Raw genomic sequence first — 18,205 nt, forward strand, 5'->3', positions numbered from 1 at the left:
TGGTCTTGCTCAGAGAAACCACATGGTATGTCCCTTGACTGAATAAATACACAAACATCTGCAGTGTGCATAATTTTTCATGGATATGTTAATTTTGCTTTTCTGCAAACGTCCACATATGAGGCTTTGAAATTAGCCGTCAGCAAACAGAATGGTCACAGAAAGCAAACATGACAAGGAAGTGAGCCTGACCAAAGAAAATCCCAGTTAAATAGTCAAGATTCAGAGCTTTAGTAATGTTTGTCCATTTTCACCATTTTCTGACAGCAACACTGTAGTAAGAGGCAGTTCCTCTCCAAGCGCCGTACACAGAAAACACACTATTACTCTCATGTTCAGAAGGCAGACCTGAAGAAGAGGATGATTAAGTGTACTGGCCAACATTACACAAAAGCATCTGTGGTATAGAAGGTAGTCAAACCCAGATCTTCTGGGTCTCTCTCTGACGCTTTCCTCATGAGCTCCTCAAAAGTGTAGCAAATTAGCCATTTTTGTAAAGACACCAAGTACATAAAAGACAATTAAAATACACAAATACTCCCACACTGTTACTTTTTCCATGTAGTAATTGCCTATCTGACACAGCAAGATTGTGCAGACTCAGACAGAAGACTCCCAGAACTGGCAAGGCCCAGGTGCAACTCAGCAGGCACTGCGCAGGCCGCCCCAGCACAAACCTGTAATTCACCTTAGTCTTGATCAATCCCATGTACCACCTTCCTCCTGAGCTTCAAGATCAGGCTCTGCTACCCCAGAGTAGGGACGCCTCCCACTTGCACACACGCATGTCCACACACGCGCGCATGTGCGCGCACACACCCCATTTGCACCAGCCCCAGCTAGTCTGAGCTCAGGTACCTCACACATTGTTGCCACTGATCATAGAATTATAGAATCATAGAACACTAGGACTGGAAGGGACCTTGAGAGGCCATCGAGTCCAGCCCCCTGCCCCAATGGCAGGACCAAGTACTATCTAAACCATCCTTGATAGACATCTATCTAACCTGTTCTTAAATATCTCCAGCGATGGAGATTCCACAATCTCCCTTAGCAATTTATTCCACTGTTTGACCGCCCTGACAGTTAGGAACTTTTTCCTAATGTCCAACCTAAACCTCCCTTGCTGCAGTTTAAGCCCATTGCCTCTTGTTCTATCCTTAGAGGCCAAGAAGAACAAGTTTTCTCCTTCCTCCTTATGACTCCCTTTTAGATACCTGAAAACCGCTATCATGTCTCCCCTCAATCTTCTCTTTTCCAAACTAAACAAGCCCAATTCTTTCAACCTTTTTTCATAGGTCACATTCTCTAGACCTTTAATCATTCTTGTCGCTCTTCTCTGGACCCTCTCCAGTTTCTCCACATCTTTTTTGAACTGCGGTGCCCAGAACTGGACACAATACTCCAGCTGAGGCCTAACCAGCGCAGAGTAGAGCGGCAGAATGACTTCTCGTGTCTTGTTCACAACACACCTGTTAATGCATCCCAGAATCATGTTTGCTTTTTTTGCAACAGCATCACACTGCTGACTCATATTTAGCTTGTGATCCACTATAATCCCTAGATCCCTTTCTGCTGTAGTCATTCCTAGACAGTCTCTCCCCATTCTGTATGTGTGAAACTGATTGTTCCTTCCCAAGTGGAGCACTTTGCATTTGTCCTTATTAAACTTCATCCTGTTTACCTCAGCCCATTTCTCCAGTTTATCCAGATCCTTTTGAATTATGACCCTATCCTCCAAAGCAGTTGCAGCCCCTCCCAACTTGGTATCATCTGCAAACTTAATAAGTGTACTTTGTATGCCAATATCTAAATCATTGATGAAGACATTGAACAGAACCGGTCCTAACACAGACCCCTGAGGAACCCCACTTTTTATACTTTTCCAGCAGGATTGAGAACCATTAAGAACTACTCTCTGGGTACGGTTATCCAGCCAGTTATGCACCCGCCTTATACTAGCCTCATCTAAATTGTATTTGCCTAGTTTTTTTATAAGAATATCATGAGAGACCGTATCAAATGCTTTACTAAAGTCTAGGTAGACCACATCTACCGCTTCTCCCCTATCCACAAGGCTTGTTATCCTATCAAAGAAAGCTATCAGATTAGTTTGACAAGATTTATTCTTTACAAATCCATGCTGGCTGTTTCCTATTACCTTACCACCTTCCAAGTGCTTGCAGATGATTTCTTTAATTACCTGTTCCATTATCTTTCCTGGCACTGAAGTTAAGCTGACTGGCCTGTAGTTTCCTGGGTTATTCTTATTTCCATTTTTATAAATGGGCACTATCTTTGCCCCTTTTCCAGTCTTCTGGAATCTCTCCTGTCTCCCATGATTTTCCAAAGATGATAGCTAAAGTCTCAGATACCTCCTCTATCAGCTCCTTGAGTATTCTAGGGTGCATTTCATCAGGCCCTGGTGACTTGCAGACATCTAATTTTCCTTAGTGATTTTCAACTTGTTCTTTTTTTATTTCAACGTCTAACCCTACCCCTTTCCCACTAGCGTTCACTATGTTGGGCATTCTTTCATCAGACTTCTCAGTGAAGACCGAAACAAAGAAGTCATTGAGCATCTCTGCCATTTCCAAGTTCCCTGTTACTGTTTCTCCCTCCTCACTGAGCAATGGCCCTACCCTGTCCCTGCTCTTCTTCTTGTTTCTAATATATTTATAAAAAGCCTTCTTGTTTCCCTTTATGCCTGTAGCTAGTTTGAGCTCATTTTGTGCCTTACCCTTTCTAATCTTTCTCCTGCATTCTTGTGTTGTCTATTTTCATCCTTTGTAATTTTTCCTTGTTTCCATTTTTTATACAATTCCTTTTTTATTTTGAGATCATGCAAGATCTCCTGGTTAAGCCAAGGTGGTCTTTTTCCATATTTTCTATCTTTCCTACACAGCGGGATAGCTTGCTTTTGGGCCCTTAATAATGTCCCTTTGAAAAACTGCCAACTCTCCTCAGCTGTTTTTCCCCTCAGCTTTGCTTCTCATGGGACCTTACCTACCAGCTCTCTGAGTTTACCAAAATCTGCCCTCCTGAAATACACTATCTCTATTTTGCTGTTTTCTGTTCTATCCTTCCTTAGGATTGTGAACTCTATGATTTCGTGATCACTTTCACCCAAGCTGCCTTCCACCTTCAAGTTCTCTACCAATTCCTCCCTATTTGTTAAAATCAAATCTAAAACAGCTCCCCCCTGGTAGCTTTTTCAACCTTTTGGAATAAAAAATTGTCTCCAATACAATCCAAGAACTTACTGGATAGTCTGTGCCCCGCTGTATTAGTTTCCCAACATATATCTGGATAGTTGAAGTCCCCCATCACCACCAAATCTGGGGCCCTGCTTGACTTTGTTAGTTGTTTAAAAAAAGTGTCATCCACCTGGCTAGGCGGCCTGTAGTAGATGCCTATCAGGACATCACCCTTGTTTTTTAACCCCTCTTAGTCTAACCCAGAGACTCTCAACACGTGCATTTCCTATGTCCATCTCCACCTCAGTCCAAGTGTGTACTTTTTTAATATATAAGGCAACACCTCCCCCCTTTCTTCCCTGTCTAGCCTTCCTAAGCAGGCTGTACCCTTCCATACCAACATTCCAATCATGTGTATTATCCCACCAAGTTTCTGTGATGCCAACAATGTCATAGTTATATTTATTTACTAGCATTTCCAGTTCTTCCTGCTCATTACCCATACTTCTTGCGTTTGTATACAGGCATCTAAGATATTGATTTGATCTTGCCTCCCTGTTTTGCCCTGACCCTCTTTTTACTCTGACATTGTTGCCCATGCTGCCTCCCATTTCTGACCCATCACCCAGTTTCCATGTTCTCCACTTACCTGTGGGCTTGGCTCCCCTGCCCCCATCGAATCCAGTTTAAAGCCCTTCTCACTAGGTTAGCCAGTCTGTGTCCAAATACGGTCTTTCCCCTCCTCAAAAGGTGAACACCATCCCTGCCCATCAGTCCTTTCTGGAATAGCATGATGGTGCCATGGATCTTCTCATCTCCATTCCATGTCCAGTCCTCAGCATCTCCACCTCCTCTGCTGCTCCTCATTCTCATCCCCTTCCTGTTCTTTTAGTCTGCTGCCCAGACCCCTCTGCTCTCCAATCCCAGACCTGTTCAACTCACATTTTGCAGTGCATCAAAAACCATACCCAGGCAGATGGCAGACAGCAAAGCACCAGTGGCACCTTTTATCATTATCAATAATATTTTCATACCTGAGCTCCTCTGTCATGCTTCCCCTTGACATTCTTGTTCCCGGTGGTGTGGGAGAGAGGTATTTGCTTTCCTTCAGCCTCATCCTTTCTGGTAGCCTAGGAACTGTTCTGCACTGGCACACAGGAACAAATTAGAGAGTTACTCAATTTGCAGAACTATGTCAAAAACTGATTCATGTTACATAGGTGTGGTTGGAGCTGGGCATAAAAACTTTTATCAGATCAAAGAAGCCTCTCCTTTGGTTGAATGTGGGATGTGCCAATGAGGATAACACTTCTAGTTATGCCATCTTTCTCCAAAAGGAAGTATGGTGCCATACTTTCCCAGAAAAGGTGTGACCTTGTCAGTAAGGTATAAATTGCAAGTTTGACTCCAGGAGGAATTGTTTGGCTACCGGAGGGGGAGAAACATCTAGGAGAGCACATGACCTGGAGGAACGTTAGTACGCAATGTTACACAGTCATTAGGTACATGAGAGGAGCAGCAAGCGCAGTTCCACTAGCAGCTCCAAACTGGATTGCTCGCTGCAGGACTGTAGATTATGTCGGTGGAAGACCATGCTGGGCCCATTGGTAAAATGGGCTGGATACCTGTGTCCTTCTTCCCTTTCCACACACAGAGCCTGGCGCCAAAGGAATCAAGTGGTAAATGGGTTTGTAATGGTGCAAAAAGCCCGACCTGATTTCCTGCAGGCAGGGAGCTAAGTTCCTGAACAGAGGCCACATGGCTAGTCGGGAGCAATAATAAAACCGGAACCTGGACTGAAAGCCAGATCACAGGGGGTGCAGGAAACTCTTCTTTGGTGAGCTGCTATTGGCAGGGCAGATGATGATGCCTTGAAGCACAACCCTGGAGCAACAAGCCAATTAACCTGGGTCTGCCGCAGGTGCTGTTGCCAGTTGTTGGTCGTGTATGTGTTTTGTCAGCGTGTTGAACCTGCTGTGCACAGAAAGCTGACACAGCAGACCTTGATTGAACTGCCCAAGATGACGAGGCTCAGGTCAATGGCGATAAACTTCACTTGGCCAGGTTTATACCCAGCAAAGCACTGAGCAGGCTCTAAGGGGCCACCGGCACATGTATGCCCATGACAAGGGACTTAGTTCAGTGAGCAGTGGGACTGTCCACTCCCTTTCCCCACCCGCTGAACCAAGACTCCCGGCTGCAGCCCCTCTTTTATACATGGTGCACATGATTAGTTACCACCTGGGACGCTGAGCCAGAGAGGGATAAGCGAAACAGGCTAAAAGATCCAAATTCTCCCTTTAAAGACATATTTTAAAAGTATGTAAATGGTAATTAGGACCATTCCTTATAAATAGTTAACAAAGCTGCATTAGACAGATGAGCATGGGCCTGTAAACCTGTACAATTAGAGGAATAGTAGGAGATAGTAGTCAAATTGGGCTATGTTTATCCATATCTTGCTAGAGGTTAACAAGGTAGCAAGAATTCCTTGTTGTTTCTAGAGTCTATTGATTCAATCAAATGGGGATAACAACATTTAGAAGGAACTTGGGTGCAATAATATCATTGTCTATATGTCTGTTTGAAATTAGTAGTAAGCTGTCCCTGAACTGCTTAATGGCTAACCATAGAATAGCAATGAACCTTGAGAGGTTATGTCCAAACTCTTGCACTCAGGGTGGGACCGAGCACCTTCTAGAACATCCCTGACTTTTGTTCAGGTCTTAGGCCTTGACATGGGCAAAATGGAGAAATGGAATGAGGTAAATAGGATGGAATTCAATAAGGACAAACACAAAGTACTGCATTTATGAAGGAACAATCAGTTTCACACATGCAAAATGGAAAGTGACTGTCCTAGGAAGGAGTACTGCAGAAAGGGATCTAGGGGAATAATTGACCACATGCTAAACATGAGTCAACAATGTGACACTATTGTAAAAAAAAGAAAATACAGGTTGAACCTCTCTAATCTAGAACTCTCTCGTCCAGCAACATCCATAATCCAGCATGATTTTAGTTAGCTGGAAGACCACTTACAATGGGTGTGGCCAAGTTTCCCACGGCCCTATAAAGTTTGTTTCCAGCCACCAGTCCTGGCTTTCAGTGTTCTGTGCTGTTATTTAGCTGTAATTTACCTCTACGTGTCTTCTAAGAGCCCAGTAAGCTGTGGAAGTGTTGGTAATGTGCTAGACAATATGACATTCTGTGATCCAGCAAATTCTCTCATTTGGCACTAATCAGGTCCCAAGGGTGGCGGACTAGGGAGGTTCAAACTGTATTATTCTGTGATGCATTAGCAGGAGTGTTGTGAGTAAGACACAAGAAGTCATTCTTCTGCTCTATGTTGATTAGGCCTCAGTTGGAATATTGTGTCCAGTTCTGGGCACCACATTTCAGGAAAAATGTAGAGAAACTGGAGAAGGTTAAGAGAAGAGCCACACAAGTTGTTAAAGGTCTAGGAAACACGACTAATGAGGGAAGACTGAAAAAACTGGGTCTGTTTAATTTGTAACAGAGAAGACTGGAGAGAACAGCTTCCAAGTACCTAAAAGGATGTTACAAGGAAGAGTGAGGAAAATTATTCTCCTCAACCTCTGCAGACAGGACAAGGAGCAATGGGCTTAAACTGGTAGCAAGGGATGTTTAGGTTGCATATTAGGAAAATATTTCTTACTGTCAGGATGGTTAAGCACTAGAATAAATTGCCTAGGGAGGTTGTGGGATCTCCATCACTGGAGATATTTAAGAGCAGATTAGATAAATATCTGCCAGGGGACTGCATTTGATGACTTTTCGAGATCCATTCCAGTCTAGTGTTCTATGATTCTATCATTTAGTTTTGTTTTCCTTCTCAGAGCAAACATGATCATGATTAAAGCCCAGCAGTTAAGAAATGGGTGGCCAGAAGTGCTGGTCTCTCATTGTTGCCCCTTCCTTTCTGGCTTCTCCCCAAGGGAAAAAAAACAACAGAAGCCAGAGTCGGTATTCACTCTGCATCTGGGCTGTGATGGCTCCCTGTCATTGGGATTCCACTCCTGCCTTTTACACAGCACAGTGCCTGGCAGTTGGATCAGGTGACAGCAGCTGGAAGTGGGAGGAGGCCCAGCTTTGAAGTAATGTACTGCACCGTGTTAATTCTGGGCTCAATGAGCCCTTTCTCCCTGCTGGGTACAGGGGTAGCTTTTAAGAACTTTAATGAAAGAAAAACCCACTTCATCAACTAATCAGCATTTTGAACACAAAATCAAGAGGCTATTGTGTCTACAGCCTTTAGCTGGCCTGGCTCATGCGTGGCCCATGTGACAAGACTTATCCCTGCCTGTGACATGTGCTTGCTGCTTTTCCAGCAACTTAGTGTCAGGAGAGCTCAAACAGGGGAAAGGAGAGCACTTTGAATTCCAGCCTTATGCTTGGCTTGTGCCAACTGAGAAGATGCTAACTCCAATCCTTCCCACCTTGTTACATGCTCAGTTGGGCTAGTCAGTAACAAGGGGCCCAGTGTTCTGTATCGTGGGTGATCCCCTTGACTATTCTCACTAGACTTGAAAATCTGGGACTGGTAGCACTAGCTACGACCAGGCAGACCATATGTGTGGGGTGAACAAGCTTCCCCAGGCTGCTGTGCTTTCTGGCTCCCAACCTGGAGCTCTTCCCCTTCTGCCTGGGTGTTAGTCCTGAGCAGAGCTCACCAGACATGTGAAATTGTGGCATGCATTTGTGATGTGGAGTAGGCACTCCCCAGACTCATTTCCAGGTGCGACCGAGGTGCACCTGAATTCAGATCTCCAGAAGCGTGAAAGGACAGCACTGTTGACATTGGAGTCATCCCCAGCTGCTTCGGTCAGGAACCAAGATTCCGATGTAGAACATACTGTGTCCACATACGACCAATAGAGAGGCCTGCCCCAGACTGCCTACAGTCTGAGCACACAGTGAGAGACAATAGGTAGAAAAAAACCCAATGGGACTGAGAAGCAGACAAAGTAACAGTTGAACAATCCTATTGGGTGGAGCAAACAGCAGGTCTCATGCACCTGCTGCCTAGTCACATGTCGAGTTGCAGGCTTAGAGCAACGCAAAGTTCCAGGTGCAATGGAAGAGTTTCACAGGCAGGGAGCGCACGTGGCAACTGTACACACAAGAGACAGGCCACAGAAGCTGTGGTTTTACCATGCCCAGCATCCTGGAGCACTAGATTAATTGTGACTGTTATTTGCTTGCGCTACGATCCTTACTGTTCACTTTCCAGCCATCCAGAGAGATGGATCCCCGCCAGGAGCCGCTTGCAGACCCAAATACCAGGGAGAGGAGATTAGCAAAAAAAGTTTTGCTTTTGTTTTGTACGGATCATGAGATTCTTTGCAGGCGGAAGTGGGTTGTCAAGCAAGGGGAACTTAAAGTGAACAGCAGGAGTCTGGTGGTCCTGGACACGAGCTCAGGTTGGTCGCCACACATAGGGAGGTTGCATGGAAAAAGCCATAAAGAGGCCAGAGCGACTGTCAAGTGGGCAAACAAGGATGGCCCATGGGCAGAGCCAGAAGGGTGAGGGACCATGGGAAGGCTAGCAAGCAAAAATAACTAAGGGTGGGATGAGTTATGCAGAGCCCTTACAGCATTGTGCAGAATGTGGCTACTGCCATCCTCAGAATGGACAGAGTACGCACACTTGGCAGACGCATGGGGATGACGAACTTGCCAGACTTCTGGGCAAGGCAGGTAGGGGCAGTCTGCCCACTCAGAAAGGCGGGGCTTTGAGCTTAAGGAACAGGGTGGGGGCTTGCCTCTCCACACCAGCTCTGCAATCACTCAGAGCTGCAGCAGTGATTTAAAGGGCCAGAAGTATCAGGCCCTTTTAAATCACCAGGCCCAGGGTAGTTGCACCCTTAGCATCCCCCTCACTCCCATTCGCAGGCCTGGGTGGCTGTATACAAAGGAGGGAGGGAAAAGAGCCCTCCAGCTAATCTCAGGGCTTGAAATGGAGTCAGAGCACAGCCTCGGGCAAATCCTTAATCTCTGGGCCATCCTTTGCCTATCAGCAAAATGGAGATATGGGCCACCCACCTCCCTGAAGAGCTGTAAAGGTAAGCTAGTGAAATGCCATGGAAATAGAAGAGCTAAGTTTTCCTGCATGCTAGAATCAGAGCACCCTAGGCCTGGACCAGCTCATGGCAGGACCAACCACCATCTACCATCCCTGACAGTTGTTTGTCTTGAATGATGGAGACTCCACAACATCCCTGGGTCTTCATTCCAGTGTTTAACCCCCCTGAGAGTTAGGAAGTTTTTCCTAAAGTCAGACCTAAACTTCCTTGCTCCAATTTAAGCCCATTGCTCCTTGTCCTGTCATCAGTTGTTAAGGGGAACAATTATTCTCCCTCCTCCTTGTAACAACCTTTTATGTACTGGAAAGCTATTATGAACAGTCCAGGGTTCATATAAGCCGAGTGCTTGGGTGGCCACACAGATGATTAGCAGAGCACCACAGCCAACAGCCCATGTTTCTATTGGTGCACATGCCTTGGGGGCATAATAAAATGTATTCTGCTGATGGATGGAAAAATCAGAGGGAACACGGATCATGCCCTTCCTCCCCCTCCCCCACCCACCTCAGCCTTCTCTTTTCAGACTAAACAAACCCAGTTCTTTTAATCTTCCCTCATAGATCTTCAATCACTTTTGTTGCTTTTCCCGGGACTTTCTCCAGACTGCCCACATCTTTCCTGAAATGTGGCCACCAGAAAGGGACACAGTAATCCAGGTGAGGCCTAATTAGTATGGAGTAGAGTGAAGGAATTATTTCTTGCATTGAAAGGTGGAGGCTGAAGTCGGGAGGATGGTCTGTGGTGTGAAGCTAGGTAGAGGAGCAGTCACAGGGCAGGGGTCAGGGAAGGGTATTTAGCCTCAGGCAGTAGGAAAAGAGTCTGTGGTTTTATGGCAGAATGATTAAAGACAGAATTAAAACTCTCCCTGAACAAGTAAAAACAGATACCACTGGAATTCACTTTTGTGTAGATTTAAACTGCACAAGGTTAAATTACCACGGGAGTGTAGGAAATGAGGACCATGCTTGTACACCCATGGCAGATTATGCATTTCTGATAAGAGATACTTAGTAAATGTTACAGTAAAATCACTTGCAATTTTATATGGCTCTGTACAACATTATTAAAAATGAGTCAGTGTCATGTGGATAGATGATGCATCTCCATTGCATGGCACAGATTTAAACTGGACAGAACTTGTGTGATAAGGACAACATGACTTGGTCTCTACCACCAACGTGATTTCACAAGCCCAGTGGTATCCTTTGGACTCTCAGCTCTGTCAAAGGAAGGAGGGAGATGTCTCAAAGGCAATCAGATTTCAGGAAAAAAAGGATAGACCAGTGCCTCCAATGTCAAGAATCTCTGTCTATGGTCTGCATCTGACAGGACTGCTGACAGAAGTGCCAGGCTTTCTAGCCAGGACTGGGTGGAGGGGAGCAGAAGGGGCGGGGCCTTGAGCAGAAAGGGCGGGGCTGGGGACTAGCTTCCCCCAGACAGACCCCAGAGTGCACCACCTGGGGTTCCAGCAGTGATTTAAAGGACCGGGGGCTCCAGTCACTGATGCTGTCACAGTAATGGCAGTGGCAGCAGCTGGGAAACCCAGACCCTTTTAAATCACTGGACCCCAGGGCAGCTGACCTTTGCCTCCCCCCGTCTGCAGGCCTGATCCGCAGTTATTCTTTGCTCTTGTATGCTCCTTTCAGTCTATTACCTCAGTTCTGTATTGGAATAGTCGTACTGAACGGTGGTTATTACCGAGTTCATCAGTGCTAGGAGCTGCAGAGAAATCCTAAGAAAAGGGGATCAAACTCTTCCCTTTTCCCCGCATGCCCCTGACATTCCAGGCATCTGCCATGGCACCACACAGTACCCAAGGCACTGCCCCTCTCAGGAGAATATACACAGTGGTAGCCACACAAGAGCCTTCTTGGTGTACTTCCCTGTTCATACCCCTTTAAACACTCCCCCTGCACACATGACATTTACCTCAGCATTGCATAGGAATGTGTGCATTGGTGTGGAATAAAAATTTGCTTACGGAAACTGAAATTATCTTTATCGTCGGCCATCACATGGCGGCTGCTGTTAACAATAGCAATAGATGCCGGAGCACTGTTCTCGTTGGGCGCACACAGCAATCCTTCCATTGCAGGGTGCACACAAACAATGCCTGGCTGAGCCGGTGACAGCAACACACACTACTCTGAGAACAATAAGAAGTCTTGTGGCACCTTATAGATTAACAGATATTTACTGTTATATCTGTTTACATCTGTTTATATATTTACGGAAATATCTGTTAGCCTATAAGATGCCACAAGACTTCTTGTTGTTCTCAAAGCTACAGACTAACATGGCTACCTCTCTGATACTTGACACATTACTCTGGCCCCTTGTTAAATGCTCCTTCAAGAGCTTCCCCAGCCAAATATCGTCCCCATCAGGCTCTTCTGGTACTTTTGTGTTCCTAACGCACAACACAATAGTGAAAAGCAGCACAGGACACAAGCTTTCTGCCAGACATGGTTCGTGCACAGGTTGCCGGGCCATTGAAAAGTGGTGGGAAACGTAATAGGCTGCCCGTTGAATGATAGGACTGAGAAATGCGCATCATGTGATGATCAACCTGCCCCCATGAGGCACTGCAAATGCTTCCCAAAGCTCCCTAAGGCCAGTTACACAGTGGGATAGCTACCCACAATGCTCTACTAGCGGTGCTGATGCAAGAGCAGCTAGTTCTGGCACCACAAGGAGCAGAGCATGGGTATGCAAAGGCAGCGTAGAGTGGTGACTGTACATGAGTGTAACTAATTGACTTAATGTTGTGGTGTCAACGTAGCCTAAGGAATTTATAACTTCTTCTTTCCCTCTTTTGGCCTCTGATCCTACTTCACTTTCATTGGCAGCCGTTGTGTTAGATGGCCAATTGTTACTAGCCTTTAGCGCAATTGTTGTTAAAAAATGTCATTTAGGCCCGGTGATAGATTAGATCACACAGGATCCTCCTGGGTTTCCTGATCATAAAACTGACACCACCTATCTGCCCTCTGGGGTGCCCCACCACTTTGTTCTGCAGTGCCAGAAGCTCTGGTGTCCCCCAGCAAAGGCACAGAATGGGATAACAGCCCCCGATCAGAGTAACACACGTTCCGGGCAGGCTCAGCTATAGGGATTTGACAGTACCCAGTCAGCCCTCAAAAGTGACCAAACCCCCAAATAAATCCAGCTAATTCTGTATAGAAGTTTCACACAGAGAAAGCTCAAAAGTTTGTTCTCTTTATCTATGAAAGAGAGATACGCACTGTGGTTCCTCCCCTCACCCGTGCCCCAACCTTGTAACAATTATTTATACTGGGTTTGATAATAAAAGGGTTTCATTAAGTGTAAAAATGTAGGATTTAAGTAATTACAAGTGAAAACAGACAGATCAAAGAAAGTTACTAATTTAAAATAAATGAAAGCATCCTCTTTGGGTGGGAGAGGCAGTTTCAAAAGCCAGTTGAAAACGATCATTGGTTGCTTCCCATTCCTTAAATAGAATTTCCCCAGGGCTGGAACTCTTTGTTTAACCTGCCCCAGCCCTATGGAAAAATACCAGCTAAAAGATGGATTCCAGCAGCATTTAGCATGGTCATCTGTCTCTGTAGGATCAATCATATTTTGGACTTACAGGGGGGAAAAAAAACATTCACAGATTGTTGTCTTGAGCACCAAGCCATGAAGTCCCTTTATTATCTCTATTGGCTCTCACTACAAATTCTAGATTAATAAGCAGTTTTACACTACATATTTCTAATTTCACATACAAGGATACATTCACACAAATAGAATATGCACATTCAGGAGGTTACAGGTTCTAGAATGATAGGGTACTTGACTTGTTTTGCATAAAATGTATGAGTTATACATATTCGTATTCAAAAACATATTTCCATAACAAATACGAAGGTGAAATGTTATAGGCACATCTGCCAGTTCCATCTGTTCTTTTATTGTTTTTTCCTCCTCACTGAGTTTACCTGATCTGCATGTGCATAGTGCAAAAGTTCGCATGGAAATGGTACAACACCGAGGAAAGTAAGATAAGGTGTATGGTAGGTCTGGAGTCACTGTGTTAAACATGGGAGCATAGCTTCAAAAATAACTCTGCTGTAATCCTGTGGTCCCTCCCCGTGCCTGAGGGGACAGGGAGTATTCTCTACCATATCTGCACTACGCAGACTCTTTTCCAAGATGAAGCAATCCCAATCTTTTTAATCTCTCCTCATGTAGAAGCTGTTTCTGACCCTTAATAATTTTTGTTGCCATTCTCTGAGCTTTTCCAGTTCTCCTGTATCAGCCTGGGAGAAAACGACCATGAAGTCATAGAGTTTGTGATTCCAAGGAGAACAGCAAAACAGAGACAATGGATTTCAGGAAGGCAGATTTTGATAAATAAAGATGCAGAGCTTTACTGTTTTGGCCTTTAAATTTCTGCCCAGCTGGGTTTTTTACATAGCTAAAAAATGTCTGGGATTTTAGTACAGGTTGGACGTCTCTTATTTCAGATTCTCTGGTCTGGCAAATTACATGGTCCAGCAGGACCACAGATGTTGCTGAACTCGGGAGCTCCAGCCACAGAGGTTGCCTGGATAGAGGCTTTACCTGCCACTCGGATAGTCTGGAACTCCTGCCAATCAGAGCAGTGGGGGTGGTCAATGTCTGAGCCCTTGTCTCCACAATGTCTCCCCAGGCACTTTTCTCCCTGCTGATGTTCCTCCTGTGGGGCCAGGGACAGTGCTGCAGGGAGATAAGCCTCCCACCTTCACCCAGCCTGCTCCTGCCCACAGCATCCCACTCTGCCCCCACATCCCCTCCTGCCCAGCCTCTTCCTCCCCAACCCTGCTCCTGCCCACACACCCACCCTCAGCCTATTCCTGCACCCTTCCTCCCAGCCAGATCTCCCATCTCCAGCCCACTCCTGAACTCCCACCTACGGCTGCACTTTACCTCCCACCCAACCCCCAGCCCCAGCCTGCTCCTGCGCCCTCCCTCCCAGCCAGAGCCCACCCTCCTCCCCCTACCCACTGGGGCTGGGGAGACAAACAAACCTGCAGCAGGTTCTTCAGGGCTCAGTGCTGCGGACTCTAGCCCCACCCTCACGGCATGCAGGGTTCTGGCCCCAGCCTCACAGCAGGGACTTGCAGGGGGAAACTTCTGGCCCCACATAAGGTCTGGTGGGTGCTTGACCCCACACCACACAAAGCTCAGGCCCTGTCCCTGGGATGCAGCGGGGCCTCTGTCCATGCATCACGCAGGGCTCCAGCACTAGGCCCGTGGCAACGGCACCCCAGTAGGACTCCAGACCCCAGGTCTGTACAAGGCTCCATCTCTGGCCCCGTGACACAGCGGGGGTGTGGGGTGGGGTGGGGTCTAAGTTGTCATGCCACACAGGGCTCTGACCCCAGCTACGCACTGTGGTAGCCCCAGCATGCCCCCCAGCTCCGGGCTCGCCCCAGTCCCTGCCCCTCCTTTTGTCGCCCCCCAGCTTCAGCCCCAGCCCTACCACGCACCTGAGCAAGGCTGGGGCTGGCAGCGGCGTCCCAGTGGGGCAGAAGATGGGAGGGGCATTTTAAAAATGGCGGCGGCAGTGCGAAAAAAGGGTGGCAGAGAGCCATTCTGCAGTGCTCCACCCGAGAAGAAAAGCCCTGCTAGTCCATGTGGCTGCTGAGTTAATGCAAAGAGTTACAAGAGATTTGTGATTTCCCTCTACAAAGGCTGTTTGACTTTCCCCTAACATACTGCATTCCTCCAAGTGTCTGACCATTCTGTTCTTCACTATAGTTTCAACCAGTTTGCCTAGTACTGAAGCCAGGCTTACTGGCCTGTAATTGGTGACACCTTATGTACCGTCTAGTCATCTTTTAGGAAGCTGACAAGCAATAGGTTGCTACCCGCCTCCTGCAACCGGACATCAGTTCCTTCAGAACTCTTTGGTGAATCCCAGCAGGTCCTGGTGACATAGTGCCTGGCACTTGAACAATATCATCAGCGCTGCCTCAGGAGAATCCTAAATATCTCCTGGGAAGATAAGCACTGAAGCCATTAGCATTCATCAACAACTTCATTGGACTGGCCACATGGTTCCGATGTCTGATCGGCACCTCCCAATACAGATTCTGTTTGCTGAGTTGAAGGAAGGACAGAGGAGCCAGTGGAAGCATTATAAGGACGTGCTGAAGGCACATATGAAAAAGTGCAGCATTGGTGTCGACACTTGGGAGAACCTTACCCAGGACCATCCACCAGGAAGAGCGGTAATCTGGCAGTGGGGGTGTGCAGTTTGAGACGTCCCACCACAGCACAGACAAAGGGAGGCAGAGAAGGAGAAAAGAGAAGCAAAAACTACCCGGCACCCCTCCAACAGCTGCTAACACCCACCCCATCTGTGGTAAAACCTGTAGCTCCAGAACTGGTCTGGTCAGCCATCAACAGACTCACAAAGGGTGAGATGACATGAAGACATAGCCAAGAAGAGCAGAACTTATCAATTTGTTCACAAACTTCCTCTATTAACAGCTCAAACTGGGTCAGTTCCTCAGATAAGTCACCTGAAACGAATGGCACCAGGGTGGGAATCTCCCCCAAATCTTCTGCTGTGAGCCCAAGTTCAAAGAAGTCATTTATCTGCTTTGCAATGGCCTTGAATTCTTTAAGAGTGCCTTTAGCACCACAATCAGCCAGTGGCCTTTACCCTTACAATAGCGTTAGTGACAGATAACTGCACTGAAGATAGCTTGGAAACTGCGTATTCCATTTCTAATTACCGACCTCCAGCAAGATCCAAATGATGTTAATGGAGCTATGCCTGTTTACACCCCTCCAGAGTTGGCCAAAGGGCTGTTACTCATGGCCATTCAGAATTTCGTAATGAGCCAATTTTTACACAGCTGATTTATAGCTGTCGTTTCAGCAGCAATTGCTTCATTACTAGAAGCTATCAGTTCTCTTACGGTAATACCGAAAGAAGGTAATCAGGGTCCCCATTTTACTAGCCGCTGCACTAACAAATAACATAAAGATAGCACCAGCTTCAGAGACCTCCATTTCTATTATAGTTGAATGAAACCTTGTTATGAGTTGTGTTAAAACCCCAGTGAGTTTGGCCAGTGGGAACTTGCCTTCAATTAACACAACTGCAGACATAAGCTCCACTTGAGGCAGAAGGTGCCTGGCAGCCTACCCAGGAGTCTTTTGGGTAGGATTTGTGAGATGACAGATCATGCAGAAATGGACTAGAATAGTCAGAAAGAACAAGCAGTCCTGTAGCACCTTAAACACAAACCACAAAAGCTCATGACCTAGTAAATGGGTTAGTCTTTAAGGTGCTACACGATGCCTTGTTATTTGTGACGGGACTGACTAACGCGGTTACCCCTGAGAGTCTAGAAGTGTCAGAGTGAGAGAGACAGCTGAGAGGAACGTGTGTCCGACTCCCAGAAGAAGCCTAGGGAGAGACTCATGCTGTGAGCCAAAAAAACCTTTTCCTGATCTTGGATTCCTTCTGCATTCAGGCCGCCTTCTATTCTTCGTAATGTTACAAAACTGTATCAACAAAATATTCAAGTACAGCCAATTTCCACTCCCTACTGGCACAGACACAGGGCCCCAAGCTTTGCCTAGCTGCTCTGATCTGTAGCAGGTGCATTCATCAAGGTGCAACAGGAGGGAGTGTAAATTCAAATTTGAGACAGAGGCGAATTAAGTTCCTGCAAAAGCGCAGTGGGAATGTAGCCGGGGTGGGTGCAGGATGGTAGAGAGAGAAGGTAGGAGAGAAATACCTGATAGTAGATGTAGTTGTGTTGAGGAGAGAGCCAAGTTCTGTGTAAGCTTGAAAGCTTATCTCTCTCTCACAAACACAAGCTGGCTCACTATGCTCTGGTGGGAATTCTGCACCACGAAATTAGAACAAAATAAAATAAAGATTCTGCAAGTAATATTGCACACTGCTGCATATTTTGTCAGTAAATAAATGCAGAGGCTCCAGCCTAGTAGTGGGGTGCACAGGCTGGTGGCTGCACACGGGTGGGCGTCACTAGGCTAGGTACTCAGTGCTGAGGCTGCACCCAACCCTGACACAAGGATGGGACCTGCCCCAGACACAGCTTGCTGCCAGTCATGGTGTGTGTGTGGGGTGAGAGGGGTGCACATGGGGGCCACATGGACTCCCAGCCCTGCCCCCCCACACACACACACACTCACCTTTAGTGCTGTAGCAGGGAAAGCACAGCAAGGTGGACTCCACAAGCACTGCTCTCAAGCATGCTGCTCTGCTAGTGTGCAGGAGGAGTTGCCCCTCTCCTGGAGCGGTGCAGACAGGGAGCGGCAGGAGGCAGAGATCCTGAGCTGCTCCTTGCAAGAGGAGAGGAAGTCCTGTCCTCTCCTGGCCCCAGCCCAGCCAGGACTCTCAGCTGAGCCCAGTGCAGTGTAAGAGCCACTGGCCACAACAGCCCCAGCCCTGCTCACCAGCCCCACACCTTGATTTCTCTCTGCTGGCTGCTGCAGGCACCTGAAATGATGCGCTTGGGCTGTTGGGGAAGGGCCGTGACAGCTCTCATGGCCCCCACCTCCAAAAGTCATTTTTCTGCAGGGAAGCAAACACATTTGCTGGGGCAATGAATTCTGCCCCCACACAATGGGGCAGAATGGCCCCGGAGTAAATAAAAGCTGTCATCCCCTTCGCCTTGCCCCTCTACTATTCACAGAAATCTGGGGGGGTCACCAGTCCACCCCACATTATGTACAACATATTCAGCAGGTGTAGGGCAGATTTATAAAAGACCCATGAAAACGTGGGGAATGGGGCGCAGGAAGACCTGCGGAGAAAAGGAAACACATTGCTCGAGTGGTTCCCCTGTTGGTGATGCTGCATGAATTCTATAAATCCCTTGTGAGTCAGCGACGGCATACTCAGCTCTG

The sequence above is a fragment of the Carettochelys insculpta genome, chromosome 1 (genome assembly GCF_033958435.1).
Source record: "Carettochelys insculpta isolate YL-2023 chromosome 1, ASM3395843v1, whole genome shotgun sequence".
Classification (NCBI taxonomy): Eukaryota; Metazoa; Chordata; order Testudines; family Carettochelyidae; genus Carettochelys; species Carettochelys insculpta.